General features: G+C 36.5%; 1 pseudogene; it reads left to right on the top strand.

Moving 5' to 3' along the window:
- The first annotated feature begins 15,799 nt into the window (after positions 1 to 15,799).
- Positions 15,800 to 17,165, top strand: LOC145059194 (S-adenosylmethionine decarboxylase proenzyme 4 pseudogene; annotated as a pseudogene).
- Positions 17,166 to 17,388: the final 223 nt, after the last annotated feature.

The following is a 17,388-nucleotide window of genomic DNA, read 5'->3' as shown; positions in this document are numbered from 1 at the left end:
TACCGTCAGTTAAGTGAACCTTGGTGACTTTGGAGTTAGCACCTGATAGCTATGGATTTAGTACCTGATAGATAAGCTTAGGCAGCAGTGGACTTCGTGCCAATTCCTTAGGTAAATCCTTAGGAATGAATGAATGAAGGATAGTTGATTGTTAGGGTAAAACTTTAAGATTAAAGAAAATAATGGGGATGGGTAAGTGGGTTGATTGTTTGATGATTAAATATAATAAATATAATATTATGGGATGAAAACCCTATATGCTCACGAGGCTCCCAAACCTGACCCACTCAGTTTTCTTTGCATGTCAGGTAATGGCACAAGAGTATAAGTTGGTCGACTTAACGAGAGATTTTGGATTATAGATCAGTAGTTATAAATAACTGTTGTAAGATCTATTTTATATTGTTTATGCTTTTGGTCTGTATCAGAACAAGACATCCCGATATTTTGTTATTTAATGAAAATACATTTCTTTAAAGAAATGCTTTGATAAACTCTTATCATATTTAGTTTTGGGAACAAATTACGCAATACTTTTAATCAAAGGATTACTCTGATTTTATAAAACAAAGCATAAACAAATCGGTCTTTTCTGGCCGTAAAATTGGGAATGTCACAGTTGTTATCAAAGCATTAGTTTAAGCGAATTAGGAATTTGTAGGATTTCTAGACTTAAACTTAGAATGCTAAGCGATGATTGTGAGATGAGTGTCTACCATATTTTAAGACACAAGCACTAGTATATTTTAGGAAAGTTGCCTAAAATGCTTTTATGTGCTAAAAGTTATATGTTTACCATATATGATATTACTTGTTCGGATCTATGGTCTGTTGCCAACCGGGTCTGGAAACCTTATGTGTTTAGGATTCTAAGCGTACGACTACGGTATTAGAACTAGCATGTAAACATTTCGGAGTGATTAGGAGATTTATACATCTATCGTAAATAAAGCTTTCTTATCTTAAATTCTCGCCCGGTACACCGAACGTCTGCTTGGGTATACAAAACGTTATGGTGAAGACTGGTATAGAATTGAGTAAATGGAGGAAATGACAGGCTTATGATAGTGAATGACACCTATTGGAAGATATCGTAAGAGTGGTATCTTGCATTTAGAATATGTGATATAATAACGGAACGTTTAGAGGAGTACGATACGTCTGAAGTACACCTTCGATTGGCTGGATGATGGAATGGTTGGTGTAATTCTTGAAGTTGTCCCATCGTCTGGAATTTCCATCACCAACCGAGTTGAAGTAGAATTGATGAGTGAAGATGCGTATGGAAGAAGTCCTAGTATAGTCTAGGAAAAATTTTATGATTAATTGGACACATTCGTATATGTTAAATTATTTTGTGATTTTAGGACTTGGGGACTACGAGACAATACTTGGGACGAGTATGAGTATGTGTAAATAGTAGTAGAGATCTATACTACTGGAAGCACATGACTCACGCTTGGATCAGGGAAAGTCACAAGGTTACCAAGAAGCTAGTGATTGATCTCGTTTTACTCAAGTATGTCGTTACCATTGTTTCGGTAATGACTAGTAAGATGGTTGTTATTCCGACCCTAGTGGTCATATCAAATTGAGTCCGACTACAATGAGTTTGTTATGTGGTTCGGAGAACCAAGTTCAATGTAGCATCTGACTGAGGTCAGAAGATTGAAATCAATGTGATCGATAGCATCACGCTCCTTGTTAAGGAAGCTTGTAGCTAGAAATGCTACATGCAAAAATGTGATTATATCACATTAGAATATGAAGGAAGGTATATTCCATTCTAAAATTTGACTCTAAGAGACTTGAGTCTAAGCGTTGCATCATACGATGAGAGGTCATTAGAACACGACCCATCGGCTGTTACAATAGATAAAGGAAAGTATTTATCCTAAGAAGAAGAAGGAGTCCTCAATAAGGATTTACTTTGTAACTCGAAGGTTACGATTGAAAGTCCAACATAATACGAAAAGCAGATGCAGGATTAAGGACTATCTACTATCGAGAAGTTCAAGAGTTAGATACTCTTTTGAGGAAACATAGAAGTTACGGTTATTACACAGAATGAAGAGATAATTGATGGGTTTTAGCCATAAGAACATCCTATGTGCTCATACAAACCCTAATGCTTGGATCTAGGTTTCTCTATTGTACATGCAATTCATCCAAGACTATAAACCCTAGATCTAGTATATAATAATCAATATAACATAAGAATCAGGGTTTAAATCATACCTTGATTGTTATGTAGCAATAACAATCTCAAATCCTCCTTGTAATGACTTTAGAAAGCTTAGAGTCACAAATGTCACTCCTCTAATGGTTCACAAACACCAAGAGCAAGAGGATGAAGAGGAGAAGAGAAGGAGGCTGCCCAAAACGTGTGGAAACCCTAATCAACAAGTTCACCACGTTTTTGAGCCATAAGGGTCCTTTAAATACTGAGGCTGTTAGGGTTATCTAACAAGGAAACCCTAATTTGGATGCTTAAGCCCTAAGCAACCTATGGACTCCTTCCTTAACAAGCCTTGGACGATTTCTAATGGGCTTTCCCATAGAATTAGTCCAACCTTATATTATAAGGTAATCCATAGCCCAATTGCAATTATCTTATAATTACAATTCCAGTCCTTTAAGTTTAATTAATCTCTTTTAGCCACAAACTTAATTCTTATTAATTCTTGACTAATATTAATTAAACAATATGATTTCTCTTTTAATATATCATTCTCATAATATATTAATAAATCATATTTAATCCTTTCTTTCCATTATTCATCCTATCAAGTTGCTTTGGTGAAGGCAACCCAAAAGGACCATGCACCATCGGGTCAAGTACATACCAAAATAGTTATGGACTTAGACACTAATCCAACAGTCTCCCACTTGGATAAGTCTAATAACTATTATGCGTATGACTTCAGATCCTGATTTGCAATCGTAGCTTTCCAAAGCCACTGTCAACTCTGATTTTATCAGATACGTGTGTCCTTAAGATAAGGGATCATATATTCCTCCATTCTAGATATCGTATATACTGAGACATGGATCTAAATCATTCTCTCTGTCTATGTGTTGTTTCCCGAATTCAGATTTATGATGACTGACAACAAACTACAATTGAACACATCAATTTAGTCTCGGCTTGGCCAAGCACTTAGGTGCCATCACTAAATCATCGAGGGGCCCACAGATATCGCTTTTATCCTACTTTGGATAAAAGGAACAGATAAACTTTGACTCAATGCTCGCTTGCACTCACTCACCAAATCACACACAACAATATGTTTTATAACACCAAGTTACTGGTACGTTTACATATTATCAATGTGCAACCGACACGCAAGATACAACTCACACATCTCGGTTTCAAGAATATAAGATATTATCGTCTCACCAATCACTCGTGATACAATCCATGAAGTGATCCAAGTGAGCGAGGGTTTAATCAAATAATCAAATCATATTCATAAGCACTCATGAACGTTGCAGAAAACATTTGCTTATGTCTAATGCTCTTTAGACAATCCACACACCAATTCACGACAGTCTTCATTCATATCTACTTCCAACATATGAACGACTGTGGCCCGTTTGAATAATTTGACTGTTCTAAACCAATTAAATTATTCAGGAAGTCAAAACATGCAAAGTGAAACACAAGAATAATACTAATCCCATATGACCTCAAACCTTTGAGTATCAATAAAACACCTTTTATTTATCACCATATCGATTACTCATTATTTGTTGTTTCGAGTAATCAACTTCTTACTTGAATTATTACTACATTTGTCCCATGCTCCTAGCATGCACACAATGTTTACCTATGGTTCTTACTTTGTGAAATAGATCAAATGAACACATTCCCAATCATACTCATTTCACAACTCCTAATCCTTTTCACAAGTGAAAGAATATCAAATTCTTGCCACTTGTGGAATATGTTAGATTATAACATTTAATGCAATGACCCCTTTTGTAATGTCATAGCACAAAAGTCACAATGACTATTACAAAGTCATCTATCGGAGATTGTTACAAGACAATTCCATAGATGTGATGTCTCTCACTCAAAGTACATTCCTTTGAACATCCTTCTACATAAAAGTTTCTAATCTAGACATTGATTCTCAATATCCAATTCCCAATATGGAAACATTTCCATATTTCTCCATATGACAACTCATTCTTGATAGAATCTTTTCTATTCATAATAATGTCGATATGGTCCATCCAATACTATACTTCCAACTACTCACAAGCGACCAATCCTCGGCGAACTTTGGATTGTCCTTTGATAGTTGTTTAATTCTCTTAGTCAAACCGATTCTTGTCATTTTCCCTCTAAATGCGCTAGACATTTGGAAAATTTTAGAATGGTCAAATATTATAGCATTTGCAATTCGAATTATGAAGAGGAATGTCGTAATCATAATCGAAATTTAAGAACACACTATGTATCCTTGACTAAGTTTATTAACATTCCACAACCTAAGCCTTTAGATTTGAAATGAAGCATAATACTCTCTCCCTTAATTATAGCAAAACAACTATTCAACCCTTACAACTTTGCAAAGTATGACTCTTTTTTTCTATAATTAATATTGCTAACTTGCAATACTTGCCTTAATAATCATGCAATCATAACATTTATGCTCCCACTATCACAATGATTATTACAAATATAACACTTATGCACCCACTAGCTTTGACATGTATTCATAAACAACTTAACTTTCAGAAAAACAATGCCTATTGAATCTGTTTAAGTTCATATTTCTAATACCCAATGCTTTGATAATCTTTTATCAAGGCTTCTTAAACTTATACACCTTTGCCTTAGATAGTTTATATGTGTGTCTTAAACAATTTAGACTAATTGCCAAATCTCATAATTTGAATCATGGAAAGGGATACCGTAACCATAATCGAATTCGAGAATACAATTTTCACAATCTTTATCTTCTTAAAATCTTCCTTAGTGAAAGCATTTCGTCACAGTCATTTTCATGAAGTAGGGAATCTTATGACACTTAGATTTTAATGGTGTATGTGTTCCTATCCATGTGAATTTGTCAAAACCAAAGTTTGCGACAAATCCAAACTCATATGGACCGAACCTTCTCAATCTTGATTTCTTGCCTTATGGTAACATGGCTGCCCACCATGTCTTCCAAGTAGTTAAGTAGCTCACCCTTTCCTATCAATGTACTTTCAATTGATCAAGGTCCTTGCCTTTTATGCATTCAAATGAGAACTCATAGGCTCACATGCATAATTAACTCAATTGAAACGGCATAGAAACAAGGTAATGTCAACACGATAGGTTGTAAACCTCTACTCGTGTGCTAGTGATGATCGATAAGGTTTATTCTTGATTTGTTCTTGAAACCTTTCAAGACCATTAAGACTCCCACTGACTCCTTGACATATAAGATTCTCTTGTCAATAAACATTTCTTGACAAACAAATATTCAAGAGTTAGTGTAGCCTTTATCAAGACAAAACATTTCATAAAATTGGTCCTAGTTGGTCTTTGTCTTATCCAAGACATCACAACTTTCCAATTTCAAATGTGCGAGAATAGGAAAGCCTTTTTCCAAATTCTACATTTGATGAATGTTATAAACCTTCTTAAGACTTAGCACTCAATATTACAATCTTAACTCTAAGACTTGTTTTGGAATGAAGTATAATTGACTTCTTGATTTAACCATTTCTTCAATTCTTGATTCCTCTTCTTATACATACACTTGTACTAAGACTTATTTAGAGGATCAATTGAAATATGGTTCTTAATCATTAAGACATATCATAAAGTATAAAAGGTACTCTCCCTTCTTCTTAGAATAGAGAAACTTTTATCTTTCTGCCTACTTGATTCTTTTATTCATTCTACTATTGATTTAAACCTTTTTCAATCAATTCAAAATTACACTTAATCTTATAAGTATAATCATATTTACTAATCCTTTAGTAAATCATGACGAATATCTTTGTTACCCTTGTGGTGGACTTGATCAACACACAACTTTGTGTACTCGATCTCTTAGTCCTTCACTTGACACTTTGTCAACGAATTAGTCTAATTTCCAAATATGAAATTTCTCATTCATCGTGCAACCAAGTTGCATGATTCCAAGTTTCTGTCCAATTGAAACTTGGGCAATGAGAAACTCTCCCTATTTGGTAAATTCTTGACATTTCCACTATTAACATAATTAAGAATCTTATCCATTCGTTGTAGAAATATGCAAACGTCAATTTTTCATAACGATTTCATTGCAAGGAAATAAATAAATAAGTCAAATCAAAATTTTATTTTATTCATAAAAGCAGCGGAAAACATTTGTCCTTACAATGCAAAATCAACTGAAAAACTATGTAGTCAAATATTCCTAACAATTCTATCATAACTTTCTAAGCTCAAAATCTAATCTTCAAGTCCATGCGCTCGAGATCCATTTCATTGTGATTAGACTCATCTTGCTTTTCCATCAAGCTTCTTCTCTTTTCACTAGTCCTACAAAACATTCAAATGTAATCTCATCACATTATGCATTAAGAATAAACGAATAGGAACTTAATGGAGTTAGATAGTGGATTTTACCTGAAGCACAACCATACTCTTTGACTCTCCCATCTTCTGGACTCTTCAGGCTCTTAGGGTAGACTTGTATCCAACACCCTTTCTCTTGGCAGCAAACGCAGGTCGGTTCTCCTAGAACGTCCTCAGAAGCATGGTTGGTTGACTTTACCAACAAATACACTTCATTGCTTTGCCAAATCATTTCTGATTCAGCAACAATGAGCATGTAAGTTAGGTCAATGAGGTTTTCGTCATGATCCATCATATAATACTTTCTTTTGAACTCATTATATGATTCAGGAAGTGACTGCAGAACCCAGTTCACAGCCAACTTATCAGGGAATGACGCACCTAACATTATCAACCTATCGATGTGTGATTTCATTCCTAGAACGTGGGCACACACGGGTTTACCATCTTCATGTTTCATTTCCAATAGGGATTTAGTGACATTGAACCTTTCAATTCTTCGATCTTGTGGGTTAGGGAGAATAATTGGAGGAGGTGGAGGAAGTGAAGCATGATTTCTTGTTCCTCGATCGAATCGTGGAATATCATCTTCTTGTGGAATGCTTGTTCCACGGGATTTAGGAAGGCCATAGTTGTCGTACTTTGACATCTACAAAAACGGGAGAAAAATAAATTCAAGTTAGTTGATAGATTGAGTCCTTAATAAATCACCCAAATGAGATATTAAGGCTAGGACCCAACACAATACGCTACAACCTAGAAAAGGGATGTCGTAATCTAGTTGCAGATGAAGGTAAGTGAATGATGATTCACTAATTTCCACCATGAAAAACGAAAAAGAAAATTTAAGTTTTAAATCTATGAAAACTCCTAGATACTTTGAGATTCATTGAACTTTTCAATGGCATGTTTAAATCTCGATATGCCCCTCTAGTTTGTGACTGGGATGTCGAGGATCACAAAGCGGGAGTGAATAACCATGCAAACCTACACGGTGCCACCACATGTTACAGTCACCTATTCAATGTGCCGGTAAACCACACATGCTCCACCGAACTATGACAAACATTGAGTCACCCTTTGCTACCTTTGCTTAGAACCATTTAGTGTGCCGGTAAACCACACACGCTCCACTAACGTCTTCGCAAGGGTACAAAGTGTAATTTCATGGAATTGCATCAATTCACTTTTGCCTAAAGTAACTAAGATTGGGAATTTGTAAAACATTTAGTTACTTTTGTACTTCATTATACTTATAATGGAAGGTTCTGTCATATCCTACCCGTTCGGCTAACGACCCTCCACTAGTCAAGAGTGCGGTGGGTAAGAGTGTATACCCATTCAATCACCATTTTATAGGCAATTTCCTTAAACATCCCTTATAGACCAGCTTCGTGAATGAGGCCTACTAACGGTAAGACTGACTTTTACTCATACATATATATAATGTTAGACTTTTAAAGTTATATATAGTATAGGGTGTATTGTACACTTTTAAAATACTAGGTGGTCAAGTTTAACAATTATACTTTTAATTCAATTAAATTGTAAACCAAAACTTTATGGATTTATTAAACCACTTTTAATTATACACCTTAATTAATTAATAAAACCATAAGGGTGTGATATTAACTTTTCAAAACATCATTAGGGTTTTAGAATTTAACATTCCTAAATTAAACTTTTAATCAACTTTTAAATTCCAAAACTTGAGGGCAAGTTCTGAAACATTTCAAAACATTAGGGTTTAGAATTTAAATATTTCAAAATCAAACCTTTTAATCAAAATTTAAATTCCAAAACTTGAGGGCAAGTTTTGAAACTTTTCAAAACACAAGGATCAAATAGCAAATAACTTAAATTAAACAATTAATCTAATTATTATCTAATTTGACCTAAAATTAATTTCTTACAAGATAAGTTACCCAATTAATACAAATAATCCAACTTTAATCATATAAGGAAATTATTATCTAATCAATTGGTAATTATCTTTTGTTTAATCAAGGATATACTCATAAACATGTTTAAAATCGGATTTTAATGACCTAAAACAGATAAGGCAAGTATCCATGAGTAAAACAGCAAGAAATTCCGAAATCCCCTCTTTCTGACGCTCGAACTCGCCGAGTACCCCTATGGACTCGCCGAGTAGGGGCCTACTCGCCGAGTCCACAATGGGACTCGCCGAGTTCATTAGGCAGACTCACCAAAATCGAATTTTTCAAGCATGAACAAGTTAACAAGGCATCAATACAATAGAAACCAATCAAGTCTCTGATACCACTGATGGGTTTTAGCCATAAGAACGTCCTATGTGCTCATACAAACCCTAATGCTTGGATCTAGGTTTCTCTATTGTACATGCAATTCATCCAAGACTATAAACCCTAGATCTAGTATATAATAATCAATATAACATAAGAATCAGGGTTTAAATCATACCTTGATTGTTATGTAGCAATAACAATCTCAAATCCTCCTTGTAATGACTTTAGAAAGCTTAGAGTCACAAATGTCACTCCTCTAATGGTTCACAAACACCAAGAGCAAGAGGATGAAGAGGAGAAGAGAAGGAGGCTGCCCAAAACGTGTGGAAACCCTAATCAACAAGTTCACCACGTTTTTGAGCCATAAGGGTCCTTTAAATACTAAGGCTGTTAGGGTTATCTAACAAGGAAACCCTAATTTGGATGCTTAAGCCCTAAGCAACCTATGGACTCCTTCCTTAACAAGCCTTGGACGATTTCTAATGGGCTTTCCCATAGAATTAGTCCAACCTTATATTATAAGGTAATCCATAGCCCAATTGCAATTATCTTATAATTACAATTCCAGTCCCTTAAGTTTAATTAATCTCTTTTAGCCACAAACTTAATTCTTATTAATTCTTGACTAATATTAATTAAACAATATGATTTCTCTTTTAATATATCATTCTCATAATATATTAATAAATCATATTTAATCCTTTCTTTCCATTATTCATCCTATCAAGTTGCTTTGGTGAAGGCAACCCAAAAGGACCATGCACCATCGGGTCAAGTACATACCAAAATAGTTATGGACTTAGACACTAATCCAACAATAATGTATGGAATCATTATATAATTCCTATTTCGTTGATGATTCCGGGACGTAAGCATCCTAAGGGGGAGATAATTATAACGCCCGTAGATCCGGGCTAGTCAATTTAGAGACAATAAGTGTCAAAAATGACTTTTTGATAGAAGAGTGTTTAGAAGAAATAATCTTAACTAAGTTATAGTATATGTTACAATGATTCCGTACATATAAAGAACGCTGAAATCTGAGTTATAACGAAGAAGTTATGACCTGTCGAAGTTTCGTGACAGAACCGGCACAACACAGCGCGACTTAAATAGTGAATTTACGTTAGAGCGATATTTCTCCTTAGCGATCTAAACGAAAGTCATAAAGTTCGTTAAACCGAGAGCATGCATAAAAAGAACGTATAAATCTGACTTCGTATGAGGAAGTTATGATTTTTCTAAGTTTCAGCTTAAAAGTATGCAGCCCGAAGTTCGGATTTGAGATCGAGTGATTTCTAGCCGAAACAATCTAAACGAGAATTTAAGATCTCATCGATAGTATTGCAACAGTAAAAAAGCAGGCGAAAACGGACGTTAGATGAAGAAGTTAGGAATTTTTAACGGATTTTTCCTGTCCCAGCCTACTAAAAATAGTATAATAAAAATAAAAGTCAAAATTAGCCGACAGAATCTAAACAAAAGTTGTAGTGCATGATCTCACCTACGCGTGGATATAAAGAACGTCGAAAACGAATATCGTATGCGAAAGTTATGATTTTATGAAGTTCGAGGCACGCATCCCAAAGGGGGAACGCACCGCGTTCAATTGGGGAACGCCCTGCGTTCAATACTTGGCTCCGGAGTGGCCATGTCGATGCTGACTCAGCGAATAAGGGATAGGATCGGAACCTCGCTCCTACGCACCGCGTTCGAAGGGAACGCCATGCGTTCGTTTTGGGAACACACTGCATTCGCGGCCAGACTACAACCCTATAAATAGATCACTTGGGCATCCGAATTTGGTTGCCCATTTCTTCTCTCTCTCTCTCTCTCTCTCTCTCCCGTATTTCATCGTTTTACGTGAAAATTATACCCCCGAAGCCCCGGTATCATTCCTGGGACTCGAAGCAAGTCCCACAGCCTCGAGGATCCCGAGAAACAGAGTTCCCGAGTCGAAACTCTGCCCACGAGAAGCTCGGGTTTTGTGAAGATCTTCCAGATCAACCGAAGAATACTACTTTTATAAGTCGTAGTGCTGCCCGATCATCGTCTTATCAAGTGAGTGTGTAGTTAGTTTCTTCTACCGTATAGATATGAAGTATTTGCTATGAAATACGTGCTATGTGTTTATATGTTGTTTGTTTACTTGAGATGGACGTTGAATGAATGTTTTATATAGGTTTTTAAATGATTTAAACTATATATATGTAATTTATATCAACAAATATGTTGGGTAGAACATGGGTAGATGAAATAGTTGGTGTGTGAGGAAAGATGAGTTTGAGGATGAGACGGAAGACGATATAGATCATGAGGTGAGGGTGATAGGTGAAAAATGAGTGAAACCTTTACCCAAACAACGGCCCCCATCATTCAGCAGAGTAAGGATGACAACCATAGACTATTCTAGAAAGCCCTGTGGAACACTAGCAAGCTCACAACTTGTAGGTGTTGTGAACTTGATGTTCACCGGTGTACTCTAAAAACCCATTGGTATGTATTGCTAGAGGAGTCTCGGAACCAATACTGTCAATAAACGAGATAAACCCCGACGACTATGGAGTTAGCGCCTGTTAAGTGAACCTTGGTGACTATGGAGTTAGCGTCAGTTAAGTGAACCTTGGTGACTATGGAGTTAGAGCCTGTTATGTGAACCTTGGTGACTATGGAGTTAGCACCTGATAGCTATGGATTTAGTACCTGATAGATAAACTTTGGCAGCAGTGGACTTCGTGCCAATTCCTTAGGTAAATCCATAGGAATGAATGAATGAAGGATAGTTGATTCTTAGGGTAAAACCTTAAGAGTAAAGAATATAATGGGGATGGGTAATTGTATTGATTGTTTGATGATTAAATATAATATTATGGGATGAAAACCCTATACGCTCACTAGGCTCCCAAGCCTAACCCACTCAGTTTTCTTTGCAATTATAGTAATTGCACAAGAGTATAAGTTGGTGGATTAACGAGAGATTTTGGATTATAGATCAGTAGTTATAAATAACTGTTGTAAGGTCTATTTTATATTGTTTATGCTTTTTGTCTGTATCGGAACATGACATCCCCGAGATTTTGTTATTTAATGAAAATACATTTATTTAAAGAAATGCTTTGGTAAATTCTTATCGTATTTTGTTTTGGGAACAAATTCCGCAACACTTTTAATCAAAGGATTACTCTGATTTTATACAACAAAGCATAAACAAATCGGTCTTTTCTGGCCATGAAATTGGGGATGTCACATAATCTCCATAAAACCAAGGTAATCAAGACTTAGCAAAACATCATCAAGTCAGAGTAACTCATAGAATGCAAAAACATGTGGTGTGTGTTCTGCAATCATCCCGAGCTCTTCCATTTGAAAACCAGAGTACCTTAAACATAAACTGAAAACCGTAAGCATAAAGATTAGTGAGTTCCCCAAGATACCTCATACCATACATACTTATCACATAACATGACCTGCCCAATGAGTATAACGGGCCCCGCCCTAACTCGCATAACGGGCCCCGCCTAATGATTATAACGAGCCCCACTCTAACTTGTATAACGGGCCACGTCTACATACAATTCATATAAGCATAACATGTATTAGCATACAGAGTAACCATCGGGCCCTGCCCAGTAAGCATGTAAGCACATATACAAGTGTCACATAGACAACGAGCATTCTAACATAACAGATCATGGGTTAGGATTGGTGTCTTCGACCCGCTAAACACAATGAGGAAACCCACCTCAGTCTGTTGATAGCCAAATAACTGCCTGAGTCGCTGAACCGGATAACCTCGCGCCAACTGTCAATAACTACAATTTTAATCAATAATTAACCCAATAACCCAAAATCCGCGGCCCACTCCATAAACCAACTTCCTAAATGGTAAAAGACCATTTTACCCTTTTATTACTTGTTCCATAACCAAGGTCCAACATGAATGCACAAAAGCCCAAATGGCAACCCAAGGCCCAAATCAAAAGCAACAAAAGCCCATTATGGCCCAATAACCTGATTGGTCCCCAAAACCATCATGGACCTACTTCTAAGAACACCCTAAGTCCATCCATGGCCCAAAGTCCAAAGTCCACTAGTCCAACAAGGCCCAAGTCTTAAAAATCCCAAAATCAACTTGCTGGGGAGTACGCCCCACATACCAAATGGTTACGCCCCGTGTACTCACCCACGCAGCACAAGGTACAAACGAATGACGCACAAAACCTTCATTATGTCGAGTGTAATTCTTGCGTACGCCCAACGTACTCACCATGGACGAAAATTCCATATTAATCTCTTAATGGTTAAGCCAATGACTTCCAAACTCAGATATGACCTTAATGAGATGTCTTAACACGTAAAGTTGTCAACTTTACTCCCTTTTCATGGCTTAATGGGACCAAAACCTTAATATAAACCATAATAAGCACCGATACTCAAGCATGGTCCAACAAACTCATCAAGATGACATTTTTATGAATAAGGGACCTCCCAAATGTCAAGATCTAGCATACTAAGCTCATGGAGTAGCTCATACTCACATGGATGACTCTAAGGACCAAAAATGAACCTAAAATGCTCCTTAAACTAGATCTAACAACTAGAGTCATCAAGATATAAACTCTTACCTCTAGAAGATATATCAAGATGCAACAAGCCTGGATCCAAAAGCTCCAAGCAATACCACACTATTCAAAGAAGTTCCTTCTTCTTCAAAGATCACCAAAATGCTTGAAATACCACCAAAAGCTCAAAAACCAGTCAAATGGGGGCTAGGGTTTTGTTTTTGGGGTTTATAAGGATGGAGATAATAGGGATTGGTGGTGAGTTAAGAAGCTTAAATAGGGTCCAAGGCCCTAAATTAGCGTTTGGGTCTGAATGGAGTACGGCCAGCGTACTGACCTCAACACTAGTATGTCATGCATACACATGTTTACGCCCCACGTACTCTCTTAAACCCTAAAACCATGAATCTTCCGAAGGGCATAACTTCTTCGTTATAAGTCCGTTTCCGACGATCCTTATATCCACAAAGAGGTAACGAGAAGCTCTACACTTCTATCAACTAATACTTTCCTTAAAACCTCTCGAACAAAAATCCAAATTCCATAAAATCCTGAACTGACACTTTACCGAAATACCCCTTAGCTCCAAAACACAAACCGAACTTGCCGGATCATCCAAATTACCTTACCCACACCCAAATGGGTCTAAATCTCTTTTCTCAAAGGCCCTAAGTCTGATGATGCTCGGTCTTCGGGTCACCACCCCACATTAGAAAATGATTCGGAACAGGGCATTATAAATTAATAGTATTAAGTTAATCAATTTAGAAATCAGTGACTATCTATCAAATTTCCATTAATTGCATTTCATATGAATTAACCATATATCTATAGTGATTCAAAAATCTAATCAGAAGTAGCTTTTAATTAATAGTAGTATTTTGCTTATTTCATAATTGCTTTGTTTAAATTATTTTATTTATGCACACCTTGATTCTCATTGAACTTGACACTCTAACTTACTTCAACTAATATTATATATGATCAGGTACAGAGTCTAGTGCTAATAATCAATTTAGTTTGTTAGGATTTATAAAATTATCTGATCAGGTACAAAATCTAGTGTTAATAGTCAGTTTAGTTTGTTAGGATTTATAAATTTAAAACTAGATTTTGTAGTTTAAATTAAGTTTATTTTGTTAGACTATTTTCCGCACATCAAGTTACTTGGCTCTTCTTCTCTTAGCACGATTGTTTATTCTGATGCATAGTTGGCTGACTATCCATATCCACCAGACATAGCCACTATCTTATAGTAAGGGTTAACAGTTAGTACCAAATTTTGATTCCATATCGGCACTGATACTAAACTGTACCGAATTTAAATATATGAGACGGTATCCGTTACTTTAAAATCACGAAATTCTGGATTTTGTATCGTCGCTACTAATGATAGTAAAGAAAACCAGTACCATTCCCGGTACCGGTACAGGTAAAGTTAATTTGGTTCGGTACTCGAAATTGACATTCGATCAAGTTCAATTTTCGAAAAATCAGGAACAATAGTGGTTCCGTCTCACGCTCGTCGCTATCTTATACTGTGATAAGGTTACTTAGTCTACTTATCTAACAATCTTGTGTAGCATCACCGAATTAAGCACATTGAGATTCAAATCCACTTTGACAAGGACAAAGTCACTCTTGACCACCTACATGTGTTACACATTCCATCATCCTCTCAATAGGTTGATATTTTCACTAAATGATTGTCGTCTACCTTGCTTTTGGGTTTTTGATCCAATCTGAATGTTCACAACAATCGTCAAAATCAAGCTGCACCAGGGGTAGCTCCGAGTATATCATTATATTAGGATTGTATTAATTTTGTATTCATCCCATTGTACATATATAATCATTCCACTGTATCATTTATTTAAATTACCTATATATATTTCTAAATAATGAAAGATTATTATTATGCGAAAATATTTTATATATGATTAAACTTTGTAAAGTTTAGTGGACCCAGGCATTAAATGACTAAATTATATAAAAAAATAAAATAGTGATTTTACACTCCATTTTAGATTGCAAATTAAATTGCTTAATGAATGTGTGAGTTTTAAATAGAGAAAAGGGCATATGTACGACATAGACGTTTTTCTTTCTCATGAGAAAATGGACAAAGCTAAACGAAATACGGATGAAAGTAGTATAATGTCCCCTTCCAATTACATTTTTTGGGTTTAGTTTTTCTAGTTCGCTGAACTTAGTTTGTGAAATTAGCATTAGCAGACACAATCGAGCCAATGCCCACTTTATCTTTGCTGAGCACAAGCTAAAATCTTGTATTCATTATGCTCTCAATGATATCTCTTGGTTGCCAAACCCGCATGCTCCTCCACTCTCTCCCCCACCCTTTCTCTCTCCATAACTACACCCCTATATAACCGTTCATAACACAAACTACTCTATTCTACCCATCACAAACACAATTAATATTGCAACAACTATTGTACTCCATCACCTTCATTCATGGCTGTTTCTGGTTTCGAAGGCTTTGAAAAACGACTGGAGCTTCAGTTCTCCAGTCATGATCCTGATATCGGCATTGGCCTCAGGGAACTCGAATTCAAGTTTCTTGAACAAGTTCTCCATCAAGTACAATGTACGGTTGTCTCAGCACTTGGCAACCAACACTTTGATTCATACGTCTTGTCTGAATCCTCACTCTTTGTTTACCCTACCAAGATTATCATCAAAACCTGTGGCACCACTCAACTCTTGAAATCGGTTCAACCATTCATTCATCACGCCAGAACCCTCAACCTTCACATCACGGCTCTTCGTTACACACGTGGAAGCTTTATCTTCCCACAAGCTCAACCACACCCTCACACCAGTTTCCAAGAAGAAGTAGCGTACTTGGAGGATAGCATCCCCGCAAGCCTATGTTACAGAAAAGCTTCTGTAATTCCCTCTAAGCACAAATCTCACTCATGGCATGTGTTTTCTGCCGGAGCTGTTGAATACTCCGATAACGTACCACTAGACTTATACACGGTCGAGGTGTGCATGACGGATCTTGATCAAACCCTAGCTCGCAAGTTTTTCCGACATCCAAACGACGGAAAAAACGGTGACTCTGCTGGAAGAGAGATGACGGAGATAACAGGCATCAATCGTATTAACCAGAATGCGCACATATGTGATTTCGCTTTCGACCCATGTGGGTACTCAATGAATGGCATTGACGGCGAACGTTATTCCACTATTCACGTGACGCCGGAGGATGGTTTTAGCTACGCAAGCTTCGAGTGCGTTGCGTCTATTTACAATGACGACATGGCGGATATGGTGAAAAAAGCCGTGACAGTTTTTGGTCCAGGGACAGTTTCCGTTGCCACCACCAGCGCCACTCAGGACATGTGTGCACGTATAAAGGGTGCGGTGGAACAGCTTGGGATGAAGTGCCGGAGTTTCAGTATGGATGAGTTCCCAGCTGCCGGGACGGTGGTGTTTCAAACGTTCACAAGTCGCCGGAATAGAATATAATTGAAAACGATAAAAGGGAGACAATGGGTGCATGCATGATGACTATGAGGATGATGTGATTATGTTGCATGAGTGATACCAATGTGCATGTCATAGGATGGTGGGGTTGACTTGTGTAGAAAGATATATTAATTAGAGAGGTTGAGGGAGATGATCTTGAAATGGCAAAATTTGAGGGGGATGGTGTGTGTGTTCATCTACATCATGATAATGTACCCCACTATGGTTTGTCACGCCTAAGATTTTGAGGAATATGTTTTCAAGTGGATTAAATTTGGTTCATTGTTATATTCTTTTAGTAAAATAGTTTTGTTTTTTTTTTGGAATATCATAAGATATTACATATTTCTATCTTATTTTTGGATTTTAACAAATCTCTCTGATTTTAGTTCTAACATAAATGGTGCACCAAGTGAACAAGTGAATGAACAAGCAAAACTATCAATATCATTAAGCGGAATTTGATTGATATCAACCGGAATGAAATAAATGAAAG

This window comes from Lactuca serriola, chromosome 6 (assembly GCF_051521515.1).
Source record: "Lactuca serriola cultivar US96UC23 chromosome 6, Lser_US96UC23_V15, whole genome shotgun sequence".
NCBI classification, from domain to species: domain Eukaryota; kingdom Viridiplantae; phylum Streptophyta; class Magnoliopsida; order Asterales; family Asteraceae; genus Lactuca; species Lactuca serriola.
This window is presented reverse-complemented; position numbering and strand designations above follow the sequence as displayed.